The following is a 15325-nucleotide window of genomic DNA, read 5'->3' as shown; positions in this document are numbered from 1 at the left end:
GCTAAGGCTTAAATATGTAAGTTATCTCTCTTCCTTCTGTTACCAAAAGTAGAATTCAATCATTTATTCCCACTTTCCAAATGCAATAGGAAACCAGTCTCCCCAGGACCTAGAATGGTGCCTAGGACAGAACGACCACTTAATAAACAAGCTAGTTGGCATTTACAGAAGTGTGCTATCTCTTTAGGCATGGGATGGGTGTGGCCCATCATGGGGCAGGATCTGGTAGCAGCGACCAGACCCTTTTCAGAGACGTGGTTGCATGTTGGGTTGGCACTGGTGGTAAACAGAGAGCCACACCCCATTCACTGTATTCCGGTTGGGAACAGCCACCTATGGGCTACAGGGTTCCTGGGAGGGGTACTGGCCGTGGTAGGATTTCAAGTGCCAGAGAGAACAGATGGAGAGGTACAGGAATAAGCAGAGGAGAGAAAGGTCACAGCCAGTCTGGAAGGTGGCAGGCCTGCTGCTAACTCCTGATATTTGAGGTCAGAGTCTGCTATGGGAACTCACATCAGATTGAACCTGAAGGTGGGAGACCACTGTCCCTAGCTGTGGGGAGAGAGGTTACAAATAAACTAAGGCTGACAATAGACGATGCCACGGATTTAACGTGTTTATAGTTTCCTAGATGGTGAAAGAAACAAGAAAGGCTTTCAAATCTATGATCTACTAGCCTCTCATTAAGTGCTACTATTTACATATCAGCAAAGGAACAATTATGAAGAGGGTTGATTTGAATTAAGGTTTCCTCAAAACATCCCATTAATACTGGTCCCAGAAATAATCTAGAATAGATATCTCGTGTTATCCTTTAATGAGGTCCTTCTCCCTCTGTGTCAGGAAGGCATGAAACGGCACCCTGAAGCTAGGTAATTCAAAGAGAGTTTTATTACAGGAACTGTTTACAGAAACGTGGGCTAGATTTAGGAAACCAACAAGAATAGTGCAGTGCTGCAGACTGTCGGTAGTAGGGAGCCAGTCCACCCTCAGGCATGAAGGACAGCGAACAGAGAAACTTCTCCACTGGTCTGTGTAGAGAATTGCAGCGGGTGGGGAGCTGAGAAAATCAACACCCCAGTCGAACTGTCCCCACCTGCTCAACTCCTGCGAAATGTCTCACTGGCTGAACCCAACCAAAAGTCAAAGAGCACACAGGCCAGCCTCCAGGGCATAGTAGGGTGGAGATGGGTGGACAGTAGACCTGGAGGATGCAAATAGAAGCACATCTTCATTGGAAAATTAATTCTTATTGAGAAAGTCACCGCAGAGACATTGCAAACTGAATGCAAATCTTCATGAGAAATTGATGAAATCAACCCCATTTGACTCTTTACCATGTTTAATATTGGCAGTGTATTGTTAGTTGCTCAGTTGTGTCCAACTCCTTGCAATCCCATGGACTGTAGCCTGCCAGGCGCCTCTGTCCATGGAATTCTCCAGGCAAGAATACTAGAGTGGGTAGTCCTTCCCTTCTCTAGGGGATCCTTCTAACCTGGGGATCGAACCCTGGTCTCCTGCATTACAGGAAGATTCTTTACCGTCTGAGCCACCTGGTACATTTCATGTCATAAAAACACTCTATCAGTGAGAATCTTTAGTTACACTGTGGGCTTCCTGAGGGCTTTATGCTTTGTTCTTTATCCTTAACAACTGGCACTGTTCCTGGCACATCATACGTGTCCAACAAATATTAATATTTATTGATTGATGGAGTTATTATTCATTACTTTGAATAAATTAAAGATGTATGTTCTATTTTATGTTCATCTCTTGTCAAAGAAAGCACAATCCAAAAAAAAAAAAAAAAATGCAGTCCCAGGAAACCTCTTTGATCTTCTACTCACATGATTGAAAATTCTTCCTAAAGTATAACATTGGCTGTCCCCACCATTCTAAGAGGATTATATTAAGCATGAAGGAATATGTCTTTGATGACTGAGAATGTAGCAGCACTCAGGATGTCATTCTAAACTGTAGGCGTGGGCGGCAGGGCTGATTTTCAAGACCCTCAAGGTTTTAAACACAAATAAATAAGCACATGGGAATTGCCACACCACGTCAGACTAGTGGTTTATCCTGCCAAGAATTCTCTAGTAAGGCTGAATGTCCTACTCTTTTCCTTAAGCATGAACTCTCTGGTTGATCTAGGGATGGGCTTGTTAGGTTCCAGAGGGTAGAGATTTTACATCTTCATTAAAAAAATTTTTTTTTGCCATTCTCATGTTTTAAATTGTGTTCTGGTACTTTCCCAATTTCCCAAAATGACTTAACTCTCTTTATTACATTAAGTCTCCAAAATTTCTTTTTTCTATTGCACTTCAATAGATTTTTTTTTCCTCTTTTACATCAACCGGGTAAGGGTTAGGTAGTGTTATTTTCTTTGCTCAAATATTTCTTTAAATGGGATACTTGCAACTGTCTCTTAAACTGTGTATAATTTAAGTTCCTTGGTGAGGTGGTTTTCAGTCTGAGGGCTCTTCAACAGCCTCCTCTGAATCCCTTCTAGTCTTGAAAACCATTGATCTGCACCCCCTTGATACTCTGGTTCAGGGTAGGTCACAGGGACATATAGGTCAGAAAACACTGATGTCTGCAACCTAGAAAGAGGATTGTAACTTGCTTATGTGGATTTTCTTTGGATAATTCTGTTTATTCCCAGAGTGATTTCCTGGCAGTGGTTTCTGGTAATTTCCTGTGGTCCAGACAGGAAAAATGTACATGGAGATAGATAAAAGCCAGAAAAATTTAAACATGAAATAGATTTAAAAAAATTTTTTAAGATAAAAATCACCTCTATCATTCAGAGAAAACCATTGTTTACATTTAATGTCTATACCAACAGTCTTTGGGGGAAAAAAATGGCCACATTTTTAATAAGCTGGGACAATACTATTTAGAACTCTCCTTTTATCTCTTCTAAATAATGCATTAGGGATATTTTTTCATGTTGCTATTCTTTTACATCATTTGAAATGATTGCATAATATTCCACTCCATCAGTGTTCATGATTTATTCAATGAATATCTTGTTTCCAATTTTCTTCTCATTACTGATGTTCTCATGGCCATCTTAATGCCTAAATATTTGTACATGCCAATATGGAGAAATAACTGAGTTGAACTTCAAGATCAAAGAGCATGCAAAATATGGAGGATTTTGATACAGCTCAGCCACATGGCTGAGCTTTGGAATCTTATCTGTTGGAAAGACTGAGAATTTGAGATACGTGGAAAGATAAGGAGAAAATGAGGCTATTTGAGAAGAATATGGCGAGTATCAACGGTGAGGAAGACTTTAAAACATTCAGATAAAGAAATAGGAGATTTGAAGTTAAGCTTATAAATAAAAATATCTAGAGAAAGGAGGTTCATAGGACACTTCAGAAATCTTATTCATTTCCTCCCCAACTTACGTGGAAAACTAACATTTCAGCACTTATCCACGTTAGCATGCTTGTTCAGTGAATTATTTCTTAGAATAAAACAGATTGCAGGATCATGGGCTCGACAGTTTAAAAAAAAAAGTTCAAAAGTCAGCCTTGTTGATTTCATGTATCATTTCAAATTCCCCCCAACAAAGCAAAGCTGCAGAAGGGTATCTAACCACCTCCAGCCTTACGACCTTTGAAATTAGAGACGTGAAATGAATGTAGTGACATGTCTGACTCCTTTGCGACAAGTCTGATAAGGGTGTTGTCCCAGTTGTCTTAATGTCTGATTGAAATAGAACCTCGGAATAAACATAGCCAGCTGACATTTTCCTTTCAGAACGGTTCACAAACATGATAGGCTTAGGGAAGGATTCTGAGAATGTTTCCAAGGAGGCCATTTCAACCATGACTTGAGGAAATTAATGATAATGATGATCACCCATTGCTTTGGTTGGCCACAGCATCTGCCCTCCATTCTGGATTTGTGTATTGCTTCAAGCTAGGATGACCCCCAATCCAGAGCAAACATAAGGCGCACCCAGAAGAGAAGGAAGGAGAGAATTCAAGGAGACAAGTGGGAGAAGAGAAGGCAAAGAAAACATGATGCAGATGGAGAGAAAGGAAAGAAATTGCTTCATTGCCGTTAGTGGCAGGAGCATGATGATTTGCTAATCCTGATCTTAAGACTTTCTGTGACTTTTTTTTAATGTCAACTTGCGTAGCATTGACCCTTAACATACACATATACAAGCATACAGACAAACACCCACAACTTAAATAGTCACCCAGAAACAAAACCAACAGAGTGGATGCCAGAGTCCTTTGATGAGAGGCTGATCTCTGATGAGCCAAACGTGGGAATACCTTCTGAGAAAGTCCTGTTGTGGCCCCTGGTGTGGCCTTCAAGGCCTTGGTCCAGCACAGCCCAAGGGCAGGATCTTTGGTGTCCAAGCTTTCCAGAACACAAGCCCCTGCTTCTCAACACTGTCACCAGGATGGAGCAATGCTACAGCTGACAGCAGAGACTGGCAGGAGCCTGAGAAAGTACAATAATATTCCAAGTTGCCTTTAGTCTCATTTTTATTTAGGCTAATTTGCATGGCGGGTTTATGCCAAATGAGGATATTTTCCTTTCTCCTTGGAATAGCTTCACATTAAAATATCACTGTTTTCAAAGTGCCCAGATATTACTGGGATGAATAATGAGACAGATGGAAAATAAGAAGGGTGGAGCAAGTTCAGAATGCTGTATACTTGGCGGAATAAATGTGCTTTGCTGATTTCCAGCCTCCACCTACTTTTCTCATCTGAGAGCACTTTCCCCTCCATCCTGTGGAGATACAAGGACCAGAGAGGTTCCTGGGAGTTAGCTACCACTGGAGGCACACCAGACTCTCCAGTCCTCCTCGGCACAGCCTAGACAAAGGGCTGGGCGCTGCCCAGCCCAGCTGAGCATGACGTGTTCTAAGGAGCCAGCCTGCCTGGGGAAAACAGGATGTGGGTCTTCGCAACATGCAGAACTCTACCTGAAGCATCAGCCATCTTCCAGAAAGAGCCCCTAACTCCAGTGCAGTGTGGGTTTTCAGTATATGCAAAGAATGCAAGGAGTTCTTTATCCCTTTCCAAGTAGACCAAAGCAGGAAGCAACCACCAGCTAAATATTCGACTGACCCTGGTTCATAGCTTTGCGTTGCTGGTGACACGGTCATTTTGAGCCTCCTCGCGGCAGCAGCCAGACAGATGGATCCCATGGCTGTCCCCCCAGTTGTAAGTGTGTTTCTGTGTCCCTCCTCTACCCAGACCTAGCCCACCCTCCACGTGAAATGTCAGCAGCTCTTCCAGAAACCTCTCCCATGCAGATGCCTGCTTTCTGTACCAGTTCTCTCGCCGCTAAACAATTTAGAGATTAATAATGAAGCAACAGGATAGAGATTAAAAAGCCATCTGGCGAGCAGTCTCTGACACAGCTTAAAATATCCACAAAAACAAAAAAAGAAGCCAGCTCACAGTGAAAGCAAGGACTTGGGAGTCAGACAGATCCGAATTCAATTTCTCGATCTGCTGCTTCCAAGTTGAGTAGCTGGGGAGTGGTTATTTAACCTCTTCATGCTTTCATTCTGGAAATAATAGTAATATTTGCCTTATAGAAGAGACTTCCCAGGTGTCCCTAGCGGTAAAGAATCTGCCTGCCAATGCAGGAGATGCAAGAGACATCTCTGTCTCTTGATCTCTGGGTGGGGAAGATCCCCTTGGAGAAGGGAATGGCAACACCCTCCAATATTCTTGCCTGGAGAATCCCATGGACAGAGGAGCCTGGTGGGCTGCAGTCCATGTGGTCACAAAGAGTTGGACATGACTGACAGAGCAAAGGAAGGAACCTTATAGGGTTTTTGAATGAGCTGATTATAATTATAAACTGTCTAAGCAAGATAAATGTTAATTATGACAACTACTACCCTTGCAGCTGGCCTGGATCATCCTGGGGGAGAGGTTCACTAACTTCCTGAGTGATGGAGCCAGATTAAAAATGCCCTGGGAGGGGGAGATCCATTCATGTCTGGCTGCTGCAATCAGCAGAAGCCTGTGAAGGGACCGGAAGGCTCACATCCCCGACCCTGAGTCTGCTCTTTGGGATCAGGAGCTCACAGAGCCATGGTTCATTCATTCATTTGCTCACAGAATAGTTATTTAGTCAGTGCCCAGGAAGTGCCTAGTAAGGAGGGAAATACAGAGTCATGAACAAAGCTACCCTCATGGAGCTTACGTTCTAATAGAGAAAATGGGTTAAGGACAATGCCTGGTTGTTTTTACTGATTAGTTTTATCTTCATTCAAAGAGGTCTGTAAGCATCTTGAGGGCAGAGAACAGTTCTTTTTTTAAAACAATTTTTTAATTGAAGTATAGTTGATTTACAGGCTTCCCTGGTGACTCAGAGGGTAAAGAATCTGCCTGCAATGCAGGATATGCGGGTTCCATTCCTGGGTTGGAAGATCCCCTGGAGAAGGGAATGGCTACCCACCCTAGTATTCTTGCCTGGAGAATCTCATGAACAGACTAGCCTGGCTGGCTACAGTCCATGGGGTTGCAGAGTCGGACGTGACTGAGTGACTGAGCACACACAAATAGTTGAGTCACAATGTTGTGTTAGTTTTAGGTGTACAGAAAAGTGATTTAATTTTACATGTTATATGATATGTTATACATAGATGGAGAAGGAAATGGCAATCCACTCCAGCACTCTTGCCTGGAAAATCCCATGGATGGAGGAGCCTGATAGACTACAGTCCATGGGGTCGCAAAGACTGAGCAACTTCACTTCACTATACATAGATATTCTTTTTCAGATCCTTTTCTGTTATAGGCTATTACAAGAAGTTGAATATAGTTCTCTGTGCTATACCATAAATCCTCATTTATCTATTTTATATTTAGTAGTGTGTATCTCGGAGAAGGTAATGGCAACCCACTCCAGTACTCTTGCCTGGAAAATCTCATGGGCGGAAGAGCCTGGTGGGCTGCAGTCCATGGGGTCGCTAAGAGTCGGACACGACTGAGCGACTTCACTTTCACTTTTCACTTTCCTGCATTGGAGAAGGAAATGGCAATCCACTCCAGTGTTCTTACCTGGAGAATCCCAGGGATGGGGGAGCCTGGTGGGCTGCAGTCTATGGGGTCGCACAGAGTCGGACACAACTGAAGTGACTTAGCAGCAGCAGCTGCTGCAGCAGTGTGTATCTGTTAATTTCAAATTCATAATTTATCTCTTCCCCCTTTTCCATTTAGTAATCATAAATTTGTTTTCTATGTCTGTGAGTCTGTTTCTGTTTTGTAAGTAAGTTCATTTATATATATATTTTCAGATTCCACATATAAATGATATTATATGGTATTTGTCTTGCTCTTTCTGACTTCACTTAGTGTGATAATCTCTAGGTTCATCCATGTTGCTGCAAATGGCTTTATTACATTCTTTTTAATGGCTGAGCAGTATTCCATTGTGTATATGTACCACATCTTCTTTATCCATTCCTCTGTTGATAGATATTTAAGTGGCTTCCATATCTTGGCTATTGTCAATGGTGCTGGAGATGAATTCTTATAGTCCAATTGCCCACAACCATCTTCTGAAGAATGAGGTATCACAATAACAGCTGACGTGTACTGGGAGCTCTTCACAGGTGGTTGTCCCAAGTCCTCATGGGTGTCACCTCACAAACTTCATACCACACCACTAGGTGGTGCTTTTATTATCTCCAGAGGCGGTAGTAAAGGCACAGAGAGGTTAACTACATCACGTGGGGTAGTAAGTGGTGGTTTAGCTTTAGAAATACTGTTATGCCCCTGAATTGGGCCCTCTCAAAATCTATGTGTTTGAACAATGAAGTCCTCACCCTGGGGCCCTAGAATGTGACTGCACTTGCAGAAAGGGTCTTTAAATACTCAATTAAGTTAGCTGAGGTCGTTGCTGCTCCTACTAAGTCGCTTCAGTTGTGTCCGACTCTGCGCGACCCCATAGACAGCAGCCCACTAGGCTCCCCCATCCCTGGGATTCTCCAGGCAAGAACACTGGAGTGGGTTGCCATTTCCTTCTCCAATGCAGGAAAGTGAAAAGTGAAAGTGAAGTCACTCAGTCGTGTCCGACTCTTAGCGACCCCATGGACTGCAGCCTACCAGGCTCTTCCGCCCATGGGATTTTCCAGGCAAGAGTACTGGAGTGGGGTGCCATTGCCTTCTCTGTGAGGTCGCTGAGGTCGTTAGGACAAGGCTTAATCCACTATAACTGGTGTCCATCTGAGAAGAGACGTTTGGACACAGAAAGTTACGGAGGGAAGACCGTGTGAAGATGCAGGGAGAGAGTGACTGTTTCGCCATCCAGCTGTGATACTTTGTTATGGCAGCCCTGGCAAGTGAATACAGGGACTTAATGAGTATTGAAAGATCTGAAGACTCTGCTTCACTTATGAGCCTGCCAATCTGGCCTTGCCATTACTGGGGGACAGTTCTGGTCCTCTGAACACCTGGTGTCCGCAGTTCTGAACACATCCTAGTAGACAGAAGTATTCATCTTTATCACACAAAAACTGTGATGCCCTGTCAGACACCAGGCACAATTCATGGAACTAGACTTTTTCATCCACTGATTCATTGACCACTCAACTAATGATATTGATAACTGTTATGGCTCAGGCACTGGTCTGGGAATATAAAGGTGACCAGATAGTTTCAGGGAAGTAGCATATAAAAAATGTAAAATTTATTTAATCAGGTCATCATGCTAATGAAATTAAAATAATCTATATGATAAGAATTAAAAGGATGAAATGGGCTTCCCAGATGGCTCAGTGGTAAAGAATCTTCCTGCCAATGCAGGAGACACAGGAGATGTGGGTTTGATCCCTGAGTTGAGAAGATGCTCTGGAGAACAAAGTGGCTACACACTCCAGTATCCTTGCCTGGAAAATCCCATGGGCGGAGGAGCCTGGTGGGCTACAGTCCCTGGGGTCCCAAAGAGCCAGACACGATTCTAGTGACTGAGCACACAGCACAGTGCAAAGGGAAGAGTTGACAGGGACAGCTGACTTAAGAAGAGGGAGCAGAAAAGGCTCAGGCTGACAAGGTGTGCAGGCGTTAACTAAGCAAAGAGAAGACCTAGGATTCCAGGCAGAGGAAACAGCCAGGGCAACATTTCAATAAAATGGACTCACACACCAGCTCTGCTCCTCAGATGCTTGCAGAATGGAGGAAGGAGAGATGGCAAAGGAGGAAACAAGAAGGGGAGGAGAGGAGACAGAGGAGAAGGGAAGGAGAAAACCAACAGAAATTGAAATCCACAAGCCAGGCAGTGTGCTTGGTGTCTTTATACAGTGCAGCCTGTATTTTCAGCTGTCACAGACACAGCTTCGCAGGGCAAGGGGAGGCAGGAGAGGTGCCCTGTCTGACCCTGGGAGAGCAATCTCCTTCCATTTCATGCCTGGCGTTGACTCCGGCTCTGCAGCTCCATGGACACTGGGGTTTCCCCAGACCACTGTGGCCTGGCACACCTTGGCAAGACCCCTGCAGCTCACTCTCAAAAGCAGGGCATCAGCCCAGCAGCGCTCTTGGAAAGCTTGCTGCACACAACCAATTAGGTCCCTGGACCTTCCCTGCAGCCCAGCTACCGCATTCCATCGCCTTTGCAGCCTCCCTGCAGGATTGTGAACAAAGTCTAGGAGGACTGGTGAAAATAACAGGGGGTCAGGAAACCAGAGGAATGTGATGGGATGTGCTGCAGGATTCACATTCTCAGGCAAAGTCCAAGATAGCAGAAAGAATTTATAGACTGAAACCGAGACCGGGAATATACGCAGAGAGATAAACTGGGCTATTTTAAATTGCTGCCCAAGAAGTGCTTTCATGCTATATATATATACCAAAGAAAAAGAGAAAGAAAAGCAAGGGCTTCAACTCAGATCAAAAATATTTCCACAGACATTTACATGCCACTTTCAAAAGGCCCAGCAGCATGAGGTCAAAGAAATTCCTTTTATTTTCTGCAATTCACCATTGCTCTGAGCTCTGAGTCTTGCCTCCCTCTTTTACTAAAGAACACAAGTAACAGCTAAATGAATTTAGCTAACACAATATCTCTGAAGGACTGGGAGTCTTATCCTCTACCTAGTTCAGCATTCATATTTAAGTGCACATGAGAACTTTGTTTTAAATTTTGATTCTAGGAAAAGCTTTGTTTCCTTTCCAATAAGAAAAACTACACTGGAATGATACAGAGGAGATTAGCATGGCCCCTGCACAAGGCTGACACAAAAATTAATGAAGTGTTCCATATTAAAAAAAAAACAAACTACGGAACTTACTAAGTTCCCCCTTTCACCATGACTACCAGGAAGCTCAGATCATGGTTAAGATTCAACTGTGGCAATTACGTTGGTCCTTATGCTTATAACCCTTCCCTGGTGGCTCAGAGGATAAAGCATCTGCCTGCAATGCAGGAGACCCGGGTTTGATCCCTGGGTTGGGAAGGTCCCCTGGAGAAGGAAATGGCAACCCACTCCAGTGTTATTGCCTGGAGAATCCCATGGACAGAGGAGCCTGGTGGGCTACAGTCCACTGGGTCGCAAAGAGTCGGACACGACTGAGCGACTTCACTTTCTTTCTATGCTTATAATTACCGTTCCCTTGGTTTGGTCCTGATTTTCTATTTCATATTTGTACTTAGGGCTCTGTGCATTTATTTTTCTTGGAATTACTGTGCCTTCTTTGGGAAAAGAGAGTATAAATCTTTAAAATGTAATTCTGTTATACATCTTTGAACTGAATTTCTCAAACTAAGAATTCCTAAATAACTCCTGTCCTTGGTCATTGTTTTGGTAGCCTTAGTCACTCTGATGTGACAAAGAGACATTGTCTTAGCGCCTCTAGCCTCCACAGGAAATAACGTGAAGGCAGAGTGCATTATTTATCTATTGCTACACTTAAAAGAGTTTAGCAGCTTAAAACAACCAACATTTATTATCTCACACAGTTCCTGGGAGTCAGGAACATGGGAGCAGCCAAACTGGGAGACTCTGGACTAGAGGCTCTCTTGAGATTTCAACCAAAATGCTGCCTGGAGCTGCAGCCAGCTGAAGGCTTGACTGAGGCTGGAGGGTCAGTTTTGAGAGAGGTTGTCCTACCCACCCCCAAACCCAATGCCAGCCAGTGAGCCAAGAGAGAGAGCAAGGCTACGCCTCCTGCCTTTTATGTCCTAGTCTCAGGGTCACACTGGACAGAAGGCATCACTTCGACCACTTTCTATTCACTAGAAGCGAGTCACCTGTTAGTACAGACCAACCACACTCCAGAGAGAGGACCAGCAGCCTGTAGGATGGGGGGAGTATCAGAAAATCGGGGGACATATTTTTAAAACACTGCTCAGAATATAAAGCTATTTTCATTTTTAAAAAAGTACATACATGTACCAAGGCACAGCTTGGTATCTAACCTGCCTTCACCTAGATGCAAACCAGGACAGAAAAAAAGCTTGAAAAAGAAAATGCTTTTCCTCAATGTATGTGCTGCTGGCAACCATCCTGCAAAGGCACGGCTCCAAAGAAGTTCCAAACACAGGCAAACGTGGGAGAGAGAACATGTCCCCAAATGGAGAGGGAATAAGAGAGAGACACCAGACATGGCAAAAGGGGAAAAAAAAGCACTACATTTCTAGCCAATCTGAAAAGTCAGCCTCACTTGAGACCAGAAGGGAAGACCAAAGCCAGGGTGATAAGGTCTAATGTATCTATAAATTACTTCATCTTTTGTCAAGCCGTCTAGTTAGACCCCAGGTGGGAAAAATGAGTGGTGACTCAGAAAGCAAGGCTGGTGATAAGAGCTGAGTTCATCTCTGGAGGTGATGAGGGATGCTGGTGAGAGGGAGGGGGAAGGGTTAGTCACAGCTAGAAATGTAATCGATGTTGCCAGGAGAAATCCAGTAACTCCACTCGGCCCAGTGTGTCCCCCTGCTGTTCTGGATCCATGTCGCAGATGCAGTTAGCGATTCATTAGTCTAGAGATTGCCCCCTTGTAGTGAAAGAGGCAAATGGAAGGCAGGGACGCTTTCTAATTCATCTTACTCTGCTCGCCTTTGAGAGCAAACAGCTAGTGCTGAGGTCGATTCACAAGATACTCGGGTTTTCTTCTCCTTAAAGTCATCTTTGCTCTTGCGAAATTGCCATAAAATACTCCAATACGCACCAGCTAAGTAACCAGCTCCGTGAGGTGTGTAACATCCTTGTCATGTGGGAATTAACTAGCCTAAAATATGGATGAGCCAGGGAGTATATCATGGATTAAAGCATGTGGCTTAGAGCTTTTTTTCTGTATTAAGAAATCCAGGTGCCTAAGGATATTCCATTTGTTCATTCAATCAAACTTAACTGCACATGAACCCCACCCCTGGGTCCACCTCCCCACCCCACACCATCCATGTGCCAACCCGGCAGAGGGCACCTCCCTTGTGGGTGCGGACTATAGATGTTTTCCTTTGGCACGAGATCCCACAATAGGGATGTGGCAGAAATGGAGACGAAGAGCAAGAAATGAACATGGGGATCTTAAGGTGGCAGCCCCTGGGTAAGGGGGAGTGTGCGTTTTTGAGCTTTTACCCCTCACTGGCCAAGAGTCCACCTTTCTAGGTCCCATGGGAAGTGCGTCCATGCAGAACTCTGGGGCAGGCACCAGACACGCCAAGGAAGAGAAGCCTTAGGGCAACCGAGGTGAGGCCCGGGGTGAGGGAAGCTAATTGCTACAGTGGTGACTCATTGAAAAGGTGAACAAAGGCTGTGAGACAAGGCCCTGGAGGTGACCAGACAGTGACCAGAGGAGAGGATGAGGCAACAGTTCAGAGCCATTACTTTTGCAGTCATCTAGCCGGAGGTAACTGGAGAAGGAAATGGCAACCCACTCCAGTATTCTTGCCTGGAGAATCCCAGGGACAGAGGAGCCTGCTGGGCTACTATCTATGGGGTCTCACAGAGTCAGACATGACTGAAGCGACTTAGCAGCAGCAGCAGCCAGAGGTGACAGGGACCTGACTTCAGACTTTATCTTCGGGGACCTTCAGAGAGGGCCTTGCAGACTAGATGTGGTGAAGAGAGACAAAGGCACCAAGACTGAGGCTTCTTCCCTGGGTTCTCCCCTGGCTCCCTGCGTAGCAGGTAAACCATGGACTGGGTGGAGGAGGAGGACGGGACCTGAGAAGCCTGGGGAGGGCTGAAAATCAGGGCGGAATCTGGCAGTAATGGAGACCAAGGCTTAGGGGAGGGACCGCAAAGTGCCAACAACTGTCCAGCTGACGTGCAAGGCTGTAAATTACACATCACAGTGGCCCCCGCACTGCGGGATGTCGACAGTTTATGCAAACCAGATGTAGGAACCAGTCATGTTGACAGCAGATCTGATCCCAGCTTGGGATTTCATCGTGTGGTTCTGGAAGGACAGAGAAAAATAAAGATACGCAAAGAGTATGAGAAACCCTAGACCATTTATTACATTTTTTGGGAGGGGTTCTTTTGGATGATGTTTGCAACTTTTTCATATGCTCCAGATTCTTACTGCCTGCGTGAAATCTCTCAGTCGTGTCCGACTCTGTGACGCTATGGACTGCAGCCGACCAGGCTCCTCTGTCCATGGGCTTCCCCAGGCAATAATACTGGAGTGGGTTGCCATTTCTTCCTCCAGGGGATCTTCTCGACCCAGGGGTCGTACCCAGGTCCCTAGTGTCTCCTGCACTGGCAGGTGGGCTCTTTACCACTAGCATCACCTATATTAAATATATGTAATACGATAATTTCTCCTGTCTGTAACTCAAAAAAGAAAAGTAATGTATCTGATGTTGGTGAGATTCATTATTTATGATCTCCCCCACCCTCCGATTTTCTTTTTCAAATGGCATTGACCAGAAGTCCCTAGCTGGCTTCCCAGGCATTAAAGATGAGCTCTTGAGTGACTTCTTCAGAAGGGCTGAGGTAATGAAAGTTTGCAGGGTGTGTCTTGACTTGGCTGCCCAATGTTGGTACTTAGCTGTTCTGGAAATGACGGGTGTGTAAAAGCCAAAAGGGCTCTGAGCCACCCTTCCTATTTAGCGCTCTATCCGCAAGGCTTTGCTCTGCCGTCATGTTTTGGTTTTTCTTTTTTCATCCTCTGAGTTTTTCTCCTCCTTTTCCCCCGTCTTCCTGCCCTTCTCTGTCCCTGCCTCCTCCAGTCCCTAGTGCTGAAAGATGACAAGAATATGCCTGAATCCCCCACAGCACATCCCTGGAGGTCATCTCCTGGAGGGCCACGTGGGTTTTACAGCCGCTCCAATTACCCGGAAGGGAGCTGAGCCCTGGGGTCCCAAGGTCACAAGCAGGGGGACCATGGGACCTTAATCCAACTCTGCTGAAGCACGAAGGTTTTTGTGCTTTAAGGCCTTCCCTGTTTTTATGAATATTATTCCGTCTTGACTGAGTTTTCAAACCCTTGGCATTTGCTTTAAAGGTAAGTCTGCTTTGAAGACTGGTGGAAATTTCAATCACATTGGTATTCATAGTCAAGGAATGAGTGGGAACTAAAAATATCAGCATTTTGGATTTTTTTTTTTTTTTAAGTTCTGAAGCCCTGCACCGAAATTCATCCAGTCCTCTGAGGGAGGGGATCTGGCTCCCTGGCCACTGGCACACGACTTCCCCACCCCCTGGCATACAGCCTCAGGGTTAGCCCCTGGCTCCTGGATGCTCCTCCAAGGCTCTCCTGCTCAAGCACCCAGCAGTCTTCTAGGCCATCTTTCTAAACATGTAAAATGAAACTTCCTAAATACATTACAGATTTAACAGGTGATACAATTTGGCTACAGAAAAACCTCAGAGCAGTCAGGGTGTTCGCGTATTAAAAGCCAAATTAGCTGACAAGTATCGTCTCCCCTGCATGTGCCGTCCGGCAGCTCTAAAACTTATTAGCGAGGCATTGTGGCTGGAGAGAGCTCCGTGCTGCCTTCAAGCCCACGCTCATTACTTGTGGGCTGGTTCTGCCTGCGCCCTCACAGGGAGGTCAGAGTCTCTGGATGTGAGCGACCCCAGTGAGTGTGGGGTTGCAAACATTTTCCTTGAAAGGCGATTCTAGCACAGACACTGATTTACCACTCATGGCTCTTATGAATCCTTCTTTCTAAAAGAGGAATGGTTCCTTTAAAAGGAAAAAAAAAAAAAGATCTCTGAAATCTGTCAAATTTTTAAAAAAATCAGATCTGTCTTTTGGAATATGATTTAAATTAAGACAAGATGACTCAGTCTGCCAATGGTTCATTAAAAACAGACATACCTTAAGAAGGACATAAGTTTGGGTGTGAAGAGGTTGGACACACAGCATCCCTCTGTTTCTGG

The 15325-nt window shown here is 44.9% G+C and overlaps 1 non-coding gene across 1 annotated transcript; it reads left to right on the top strand.

Moving 5' to 3' along the window:
• The first annotated feature begins 10155 nt into the window (after positions 1 to 10155).
• Positions 10156 to 10261, top strand: LOC138991555 (U6 spliceosomal RNA). Its single transcript, XR_011467526.1, has one exon. It is a non-coding gene; the product is annotated as a U6 spliceosomal RNA (small nuclear RNA).
• The last annotated feature ends 5064 nt before the right edge of the window (positions 10262 to 15325 follow it).

The sequence above is a fragment of the Bos mutus genome, chromosome 17, assembly GCF_027580195.1.
Source record: "Bos mutus isolate GX-2022 chromosome 17, NWIPB_WYAK_1.1, whole genome shotgun sequence".
Classification (NCBI taxonomy): domain Eukaryota; kingdom Metazoa; phylum Chordata; class Mammalia; order Artiodactyla; family Bovidae; genus Bos; species Bos mutus.
The sequence above is the reverse complement of the archived record's forward strand: the minus strand, read 5'-3'. Positions and strand labels throughout refer to the sequence as shown.